Source organism: Mus pahari, chromosome 13 (genome assembly GCF_900095145.1).
Source record: "Mus pahari chromosome 13, PAHARI_EIJ_v1.1, whole genome shotgun sequence".
NCBI classification, from domain to species: domain Eukaryota; kingdom Metazoa; phylum Chordata; class Mammalia; order Rodentia; family Muridae; genus Mus; species Mus pahari.
In genome coordinates this window covers 22537029-22547255 of record NC_034602.1, presented here as the reverse complement: position 1 = coordinate 22547255, position 10227 = coordinate 22537029, and the positions used below count along the sequence as shown (strand labels likewise).

General features: G+C 48.9%; 1 pseudogene; it reads right to left on the bottom strand.

Annotated features, from left to right (window-relative positions):
- Nucleotides 1-6719: 6719 nt before the first annotated feature.
- On the bottom strand, nt 6720-9006 carry LOC110330879 (annotated as a pseudogene).
- Between the last annotated feature and the right edge of the window lie 1221 nt (nt 9007-10227).

Here is a 10227-nt window from a genome sequence, read left to right as displayed (position 1 = left end):
TGTCTTTATATGTTTTGGAGCATCTTCTGGGTATATGCCCAGGAGTGGTATTGCTGGATCCTCTAGTAGTACTATGTCCAATTTTCTGAGGAACTGCCAAACNGNTTTCCAGAGTGGTTGTACAAGCTTGCAGTCCCACCAGCATGGAGGAATGTTCCTCTTTCACATCATCACCAGCATCTGCTGTCACCTGAGTTTTTGATCGTAGCTATTCTGACTGGTGTGAGGTGGAATCTCAGGGTTGTTTTGATTTGCATTTCCCTGATCATCTCAACTTTTTACAGCTGGTTGATGTTTGTTTGTTTTCCTTTGTTCTTTCTTTCTTTCTTTCTTTCTTTCTTTCTTTCTTTCTTTCTTTCTTTCTTTCTTTTTTTTTTTTAAATTTACTTACTACATATACAGCATATAGGCCTGCAGGCCAGAAGAGAAAACCAGATCTCATTATCTATGGTTATGAGCTACCATATGGTTGCTTGGAATTGAACTCAGGACCTCTGGAAGAGCAGCCACTGCTATTCACCACTGAGCCATCTCTCCAGTGTTTGTTTGTTTTTCAACACAGGGTTTGTCTATGTAACCCTGGTTGCCCCGGAACTCGCTCTGAATACCAGTCTGGCCTCTAACTCACAGAGAGCTGCTTGTCTCTGTCTCCCAAGTGCTGGGACTAGAGGAGTGTGCTGCCACTGCCTGTCTCATCCAGTTGCTTCTGGAGCTTATCAGACACACGGGCTTGGTATTGGAGTCACTTCTCCATTGCTATGATAAGACACTATGACAAAGGCAACTTACAGAAGAAAGAGTTTATTTGGGGCTCGCAGTTTCAGAACAATGGAGTCCATGACCATCGTGGTGGAAGCATGACAGCAGGCAGGTGTAACACTGGAGCAGTAGCTAACGCTCACATCTTGAGACACGAGCATGAGGCAGAGAGTGCTAACTGGAAATGGTGTGAGCTTTTGAAACTTCTAAGCCTGCATCCGGTGACATACCACCTCTAACATGGCCACACCTCCTAATCCTTCCCAAACAGTTCCCCCAACTGGGGACCAAGTAAGTATTCAGATATATAAGCCCCTAGGGCCATCCCCATTCAAACCAAAACAGAGAGCAAAGCGGGGGATTGGTGTCTTTCTCTATTGCTCTTAGCTTTGTTGCTTTGGAACAGGGTCTTTCAGCAAAATGGAAGTTGGTTATTTTGCCAGGCTGGCAAGCTCTCAGGACTTGTCTGTCTCTTCCCCAATATTGCTGGTGTTCCAAGCATGTGAAGCCATGCCTGACTTTCACACGGGTGCCGGGGATTTGATCTCACATCCTCATGTTTGCAGAGCAAGCCTGTTACCTATTGAGCCACATAGCCATCCAGCTCTGATTATTCTTGTAGGTGTGAGATCTTCTACTCATCTATGTAGGCTGAGCCTGCACCCCCTCCCTTGTTTGACATGCTGTCTTCTGATGCCTAGGCTGATGATGGCTTAGGCTCTAGTGACCTCATGAACAGATGGACCATGAGTGAGCTCTTAGCTGTGTGTGTGTGTGTGTGTGTGTGTGTGTGTGTGTGTGTGTGACATCCAAGGAGCACAGAGGTGTGTTGTGCTCTACCGTGCTTGTACAAAGTACTTACAATGCAAATTAATTTACAAATTAGGCAGAATGAGAGATTAATAATAATGACTAATGGAGCAATTATGAGAACATACTCTAATAAAAATTATGAGAATGTAGCCTTTCCATTCTCTCAAAATATCTTGTATTGTAGATCTCAGCGGTTTTTTTTTCCTTGTTGAGAAATTTTACCTTTTAACCTAAGTCACATTTTACAGATCCACTTTGACCCAACTGAATTGCTGGCACTCCCACTTTTAAAGGTTGAGGCCATTGCTAAGCAGAGGCCACTTGAACACAAGCCCCAGAGTCCTGTGGAAGCCGCGATCTGATGACTGTGGTTATGGAGTAGCTCCAGGCAGGAAGTTTACACAGCAAGGACACATGGGCAGACTGCTTGCTAATCATGTTCCAAGTGGGACAGATTCCTCACATTATTCAGGATGGTGTCTCAAACTCATCAGTTATGTGCTTCCTTGTTAATTTTTAGTTAGTTGACTTGGTAAAAGACTGCAGGAATGGACCATGGGTTAGGATAGCTACTGGAGTCAAGGAAGTTTTCTGTGTAAGCATGCCTCTCTTGCATGTGACCGTGGCCTTCAGGGACCTGGAGTTTGGAGCTTGGTTTGGGGAAGCACTTGAAAGCAGGAGCAATCTGAAGGTCCAGAGTTTGGTTGGACTTTTCTGCAGAGTCTCTGTGTTCTTGAGAAACTTGAGACAGCCCAAGCATCAGGAGCTAGCTCTACGTTATGTCACCCCGTGCTTTGACCAATAGGGCTGCTTGCCTGAGGAGTGCCATGGCTGGGGTTGGCAATCTCTTAGCCAGTTGTGAGCTAAGATGCCAAGTGAGGGGCCACGTGCAGCAGCAAGCACATGTTTGGTGCCAGCAGTGTGGGCTGGCTGTGCCCCTGAGCCCTCACTGCAGGATGGACCCATGAGCTGGCCACAGTCTTAAGGCCTTTCTGCTTCAGCGTCTGCTGTCTGGCTGCCCGGGATTTTGTTCTTTCTTTCACCTGTTTGCTGGTGAGAGATTGCTTCATGCCCCCTCGGAACCCCCAGCCCATCCACCTGTTTGCTTGTGAGACAGCCTCCCTTGGATGCTGAACCCTGTGGTGGGAAGAAAGCTTGGTTCTCAGGATATATTCTTGAGATAAATGAACAAATGAGGGATAAACGGGACTGGGTGAGTTAACTGTTTTCACACCAGGAAAGGCCCTACTGCACAGGCTTGGGAGGTGGCCCAGGAACCTGTCTTAGCATGACTTGAGCTCTTATCTCTTGCTCAGGGATGGGTAGGGCGTGGGCACATCCCTTGGTTCATGGGCAGTCACTTCAACCTCAGAAAAAAGCTGAAGAAGCAAGCTCCTGTCACACTCATGGCCAAGACAGTGAGAGTTAGGGTCCCGCCCAGCACCAGTCCTCCAAGCTCACCTGCCTCCAGCAGTCCCCAGAGAGCAACTGCTGCGACAGCAGTGAAGATCTATTTTAGCAGCAGGTATTTCAAGGTATTGTTAGAATTTCTGGAGAGCAGAAGTCTCGTGTCTCCCTGGAATTATTCACCTGCAGCTATTTTTAGAAGCAGGAGACGAGCCTGTCTTCAAAGCTGCTGCCGTACAAATCTCTGGTCTCCCGTAAACCGAGCCACATGGTTGCGTGTTAGTGTCTCCAGCACTGAGGGCTTCCCTGGGCAATTCCTGCACGTGGTCTAGGGGAGCAGGTGGGGCTCAGGATTGAAGTGAAAGGGAGGGAGAGCTAGCCTCGCCACCGCACTGTAAGTACAGGATGCATCAACCTCAGGGGCATGTTCCCCTTGTGGCTGGCTGACCAGTGAGAACACAGGGACCCCCCAGTCCAGATACACAGTGTGCCAGTAGGAGCCTCCCCTGTAGTCTACGCTTCAGTAAAAACCCCGCTGGGACCAGGTCAAGATTTTTTCTTGTCAGCCACCTCTTACTCACCAAGGACAAGAAAAGGAGAAGCCCCTACTGCAGAGGACTGCCTCCCTTGGTTTGTGTTTGAAGCCTTTGAAATTGTGAGGAGATGATGGACCGACTGGGGCTTACAGACAATTTTGAGGTGGCTGTCACGCGTCCCAGGGTGAGATAAGGCAGACTCCATGCTCCTGTTTCTACAGGCAGCACAGATACAGGGGTTTGGATTTGTTATTTCAGCTGGTGAGGTTTTCCTAGTTTTTGTCAATCACCACAGGCTAACAAGCATGGTGACCTGGCAGTGTGTTGAATGTCATCAACACAAGGATGCCTGATGATGTTCTGTCCTTGCAAGAAACTCTTGGTTCTGAATGTGGCCTCACACCAGGCTTTGGTTGGGCCTTTATCAGTTAGCCTTTTGTCTATGTGAACAGAGTACCCCACAGAAACAACGGAAGGGAGGAAGAACTTATTTTGACGTGTGTGTGTGTGTGTGTGTGTGTGTGTAAGAAGTCGTGTTTCACAGTATAGAGGACACAGAGAGTTGACCAGTTCATAGCATGGTGGGCCTGGAGGGTGAGTGCCAGTGCCCTGTGGATATTTTTCTTTTCCCAGTATCATTCCACACAAACCCTCAATCCAGGGGATGCAGCCACATACACTTAGGGCGGGTCTCTGCGTCAGTTGTTTTGCTCTTAAGGACACAGTAGTCTAGGTGATGGTAAACCCAGTCAGGTGACATTGGAGATTGAACCCCTGTGAAGCAGGTCTTTGCACATGGAACCAAGAGCCTGGAAAGGGAGCATGAGATGCATCGCTGGCAGACAACACCCAAGGAGGCCATGATCACTGAGTCCAGTTCATCTGCATGGGGAAATGCACAGGCTAAGCTTCCCCAAGGGGCATGGCGCCTGGACCATGGGTTCTACTCCACGATTGCTCTGGTGTAACTTTTCAATCTGCCAAGATCTTTTCTGACTGGATCACGTCATCATCTCTGGGAGTTAGGGACTTGCGGCTTCCCTCAGGCTCCCCACAAATGTCAGTGAGAGCTGTTCTGGGGGCAGCAAGGCCAGTCCATTCACACCTCAGATGACGTGGCTGCGGAGAGGACTGTGGTCCAGAAGAGAGGCCGTCTTGTGGGAGCATAGATGGGACCTGGGAAGAGGGTTCCGTGAGAGGCTGGGAGGTGTAGGTCCCTAAGCATCCACAGAACAATTCTGTGGAATTCTCAGGGGGCACTCACGGCAGTTTTGAAGGGAGTTAGCTTCTCCCAGTGAGACCAACAGAGACACAAGCTGTCGTAATTCAGATACAGAAACAGCTTAGCTTTATTTTATTTTATGGACACAGGCTCTTGGGAACTTGTCTATGAGGATCTGTATCAAGGTACTGTGTGAAATTTGGGCTTTTGGGGCTGGTGGTGTGGTGCCAACCTGGCCACCTGAGTTCAAGCCCCAGAGCCACTGTGGAAGGAGCATGCTACCCAGGACAATCTGCATCCATGTTTCCTGTCACTCATACTCGGCTCAGAACAAACGACTTGCTATTTCCTTTGGAATGAGGACTGTGATATATGTCAGGGGTTGGGCGGTTCAGTGTGGGACCCCAAGGATGATCCACTTCCACCAGAAGATCATCCACCTTGGTGTGAAGAGCCAGCATGGGCCCGGGGTGCCTGGCTGCTCACATTGCTTCCTCAGGAAAACACTGGTAAGTACACTGGGCAGGGTGATAGCCCAGAGCTCTAGTCTTGGTTCAGAACCTCGGATGTGTGGCCTTCCCTTGCCACACCTCCAATATTGAACTCAGTGTTTTCATCTCCCTTCCTGCTTGTTGGAGCCTTGTGTGTGCGCACGCACGTGCGGCTTCTAGAAATTCTATAAGCACTTGATGGTAAATGCATTTGTTCCGCCAGCCCAACAATGTGAAAAGTGTCAGGTGAGACTTCCTAGTGGACATACAATGGCCTCACAGGGAAACCCAGGACCACATCCCTCACTCCTGAGCAGAAAGGAACCTTGCTGGCTCAGCTGAGAAGATGAATATATTGGAGATATAGCTTACCCCCTCAAGTTCTTATAAACAGGTACCCCTGGCCCCAGACTTCATGAGTAGAAGCATCCTGGGGATGAGAATAGAGGGAACCACGCACATAAGCAGCACAGAACTCTGACTGAAAACAGGATCCCACAGATAACAAGGAGGTTGCAATTTTTAGGAGAGCCAGAGAGCGAGAGAGCCAAGAGGGGAGGGGGAGGGGGAGGGAGAGAGGGAAGGGGAGGGGGAGGGGGAGGGGGAGTGGGAGCAGGAGCAGGAGCGAGAACACAGGATCCTACAATGGGAAACAAGATTTGCTCAGGGGGAGCGGGAGCAGGAGCAGGAGCGAGAACACAGGATCCTACAATGGGAAACAAGATTTGCTCAGAGAGGAACCACCAGTTAGAACCTGAGGCGCTGTAAATGTTAGCCAACTCAGCATGAGTTTGAGCGCTGACTGTTCGGCATCAGGCACAGAAAGGAAACCCCGTGGGACATCCGCAGGGTGGGCATGCCTGCTTGATTTGGCAGCTACACACTCTTCAGCAGACCTAAAACTCTCTAACTTGCCAAAAAACTTTGGGTGGCATGGTCATTTTCTTGAGACCCCAGGGCCGTATTTTTTTATTTCAAGGTATTGGGGGAGGTGGGGAAACATTTGCTAGCTCTCATGTTTTTCATGCTGAACTAGAAGTGGAGACGTTGACAACCTGTCAGCCCCCTTTAATTGGGATTTAAAAGCATGTAAGAGAGGAAATGATGAAATTACTAGTTAGCAAGAAGTCGATGAGAGCTTTGAAAATTACATGGAGGTTAAAACAAAGTGATGTTAAAGAGTTGGAAAGTAAAGAGGACTGCTGAGGAACACAGTTTGCTCAGTGCCTCTCTCTCACTGTCCCCCTCTGACCTAGATTCTCCCTCCCCCTCCTCTCTCCTCCCTAGTACCCTCAAGGGCAAGAAAGCCTCACCATCTACTTTACTTTGCATACTTTTAATTTCAGAACAAAATCAACCAACCAACCAACCAAGCAAGCCATAATACACATTACCCAATCCTGTTATTCCATGGGAAGGGTTTTTCCCGCCCTAAGGTACAAGGGCAGCATAGAAGAGATTCCTCTGGATGTTAGCCGAGAGGCAGGTGGGTCAGGGCCTGTCAAAGATGCTCGGGGGAGCCCCAGGGACACTAGACAGAGGGCTTGGGCTCCCCAGGGAGTCTCTAGTTCTTCCACGCAAGAGGCATCTCATCACCCTCAAGTGTGTGGGGGAGGGGGTCATCAGAGACAGCAGCTCCTCTGCTGACACCGCATCTTCAGCGATGCCCAGGCCTCCTATGATCATGTGGTCGATTCAGTCGGAGTGGGGTTGGGGATCCTTATGTGAGAAAGAGGGGAGCAGGGCAGTTTCCTACAGCAACGGCACCAGGGCCAACAGCAGCTTTGTTGTGTATGTCTGCCTCAGCCCAGAGTCTCCACAATGGGGTGGTCAGGACCGACTTCTAGGTGTGTTTTGGCTGCTGTGTAGCTCACTGCCCAGTTGTCTCTCAGTGCCTGGGCCTTCATGATCCACTCCGTCATCATTCACTCCATCTGTTCAGCTGTAGGTGTTTGTCACAAGGCAGCAGCGTGAAGACACAAGCCTATTGGAGCTTGTCACCATGCAACCTTCCTATCCACGAACTCCTTCATGAGTGAGATTCTCCAATTTCGCCTTGCTCTCCTTCATTTCTTCTCTTCCACAGCTTCTGGTAGCCTCAGGCCTTCCTTGGTCACTGAGACCAGGCCCTTTCCATCAGATTTCTGGAGCTGCTGCATGCAGTAGCGATTAATAGGTTCAGTCCTGTACACCACCTCAAAGCCCTGCTTCTTTTACGCACACGCCTCAAAGGCAGAGTTGGCCACTTGCTCTTTGCTCTCACCAGTGATATGCTACATGGCCTTCCGTGTTTCAGTCATGCGAGATACATACGCTGCCAGGGAAGTCATCTCATCTCCAGACTGAGAAGGTGTGATATCGAGAGGTCAGAGAGGTGCCGATGTTCCGTGGCATCTTCATGGATTTCAAGCTCTAAATTCTTGGAGAATGCCTCATAAGATTTCTTGTAGTTCTCTCTGTCTTCAGTCAATTCCAGGCACTTCTTCACAGTGTTTTTGTGGATGACTTTCAGGATCTTGCTCTGCTGGAACGTTTCTCAGGAGATGTTCAAGGGCAGGACCTTGGAGACCACCACACCATGGATAAGGTTCAGGTACTCAGGAATCAGCTCATCACAGCTGTCCATGATGAACACATGGTGGACGTACAGGTTGACTGCTGCTGCCCACACCACCGCCACCTCCTCCTCGTCCTCATCCTCCTCTTCCTCCTTACCCCTTCTTCCTCCTTCTCAAAAAGGTCAAAGGGAGCCCTATGGAGAATGAGGAGCAATGCTGCCAACTGACCTTCTACAGAGAAGCACTTGACTGTCCAGTGGTCTTCTCAATCATGGGTGAGGTTCTTATAGAATTCACCATATTCCTGAGTGATGTCATCAGGGTTACTGGTCCAAGTAGGCTTAGTCTTATTCAACTTTTCCTGATCAGTGTCTTTCTTCTTCCTTTTCTTCCTTTTCTTATTTTTTAACTTTGCCACTGTCATTCCCCTCATCTGATCCCACATCTTCAACCTTAGGCTTCTCCTCCTCATCCCTGTCTTCCTCCTCCTTCTCACCCCACCCTTCTCACCCCACACTTCTCACCCTATCTATCTTCCTCTGTCTCCCCATCACTGATCTCTTTTCCCCATTCCTTCTCCAAGTAGAGGGTGATGGGATAGCCTGTGAACTCTACGAGTTTCTCCACCTCCTCCTTGACCCCCATCTCCTGTAGGCATTCTGTCTGGTCTTGTTTGAGGTGAGAGCCCAGAGGGGAGCATCACTTTGGTACTCCAGCCTATGGGCTCACGTTGGTCTGCATGAGCTGTGAAGGATGCACCAGCAGAAGACTCGCAGGCACACTGCTCATCACCGTTGTGCTTTGTCATCACAGCCTCTTTCTCTGCAGAAACAGGCAGAGTAGAATCCAGCTCCAAACTGCCGATCATGGAGATGCCTATACCAGCCTGGAGATCCTACACAATCGCTTGACCAGACTTAACCAGACTTAGCAATGCTTCCCAAGTTACTTATGAGGTCAGCCTTGGTCATGACAGTACCCGTCTCCACCAAAGTCAGCACGCACTCCTGAGGGTTGGGTTTTCTATGGCTGCTTCACTAGGAGGGATCTGCCAGGCTCTCAGTGACTCATGTCCAAGGTATCAGGAAGCATTAGAGATCAATTCCCAAAGGGAATTTCTTGTTTCAGTAGAAAGTATCAATAATGAGGAACATGAGCTGAGCGATTTCTGCCTCAAAGGTCTCCTCCTCTTCCTCTCCACGGTGTACTTCCTCGGGCATCTTGACAGGAAAGCCAAGTAGTAGCTCAGAGCAGGGTGTGCCCAGACCTTCTCTGACTCGCACACCAAGCCTAGGCAGTGCAGGGGTGACTCAAGAGACCAATGGAGGTTTATATCCAAGAAAAATCTCTATAATTTCAACAAGAGCCGAGAGGGAGAGTCCCGAACTGTTTGTTCTGGACAAAACCTGAGTTATTTCCTAAGTCATGTCATTTATTCACTGAGACTTACCAAAGTGTTTCAGATCATACTACTGACCCACCCACAGGTGAAGTGGAAATTTCCGGTTTCTTTGGAAACTCAGCTGTGTCATGTGACGTTTTTCCGGAAGCTCTCTTGGGAGAGGATGTTTTGCTGAAGCCAACATGTGAGTGGCGTGAGATGTTTTGCTGAAGCAGACTCTTGAGAGGGGGTGTGATGTTTGGAAGGAGTGTAAATGGAACCCCATAAACAGTGATAGGTGGCTCTTGCATTGCGATGTCCTGTGCTTCACTGGTCTTTGCTGGACCTCACTTCGTAGAGAGAAATGCACCAAACAACTTCTCGTGGTATTCTGACTGACTCTGGCTGCACCCGCTGACTCCTCTGTTGATCCAGTGGAGCCTCGTGGTTTCTGCTGGATGTGCCACTACTACCAATTTGTGTTTGGTGTTTGCTATTGAACTGGACAACGAGGTATCCTGACAATGAGGGTGGAATTGCAACCAAAGAAGTGCTTCTAAACAGGTCCACAATACCCTCTTCCTATTAACCTTCCTTCCCTACTTCTAGTCAGTGGACTGGAAAGGAGGTTGGAGTATTTAAGGACCCTTAATAAAGTAGGTTGTGAAAGTCTAGCCTATGAACAAGTTTTCTGACATTGTTTTGTAAGTGTATCTGTCTTTCAGCCACTAACTCTTAAGACGGGGAAGAGCTTTATTGGAACCTGCACAGGGAGCTCATCCTTTAGCTTTTCTCCACGTTTAAGTTAATCTTCCACTTGGACTTAATGCAATTGTGTTGTGGTCTTGAGTTCCTTGTTAGGTTGGTTTCATGGTAACTGTTGATTTCATGAAATGTTTATGTCATTTTGTCTGTTGGCCTAGCTGTTGGCCTGTGGGTCTGATTTGATACCTTGTTTTATACGTATATTTACTCTCCTGGTGTAGGACCCCCATTTTCGGGGACCCCCCGAAGTCACGGGAGTCAGGATTTCCCAGGAAACACGAGAGGCCTTCTTGTT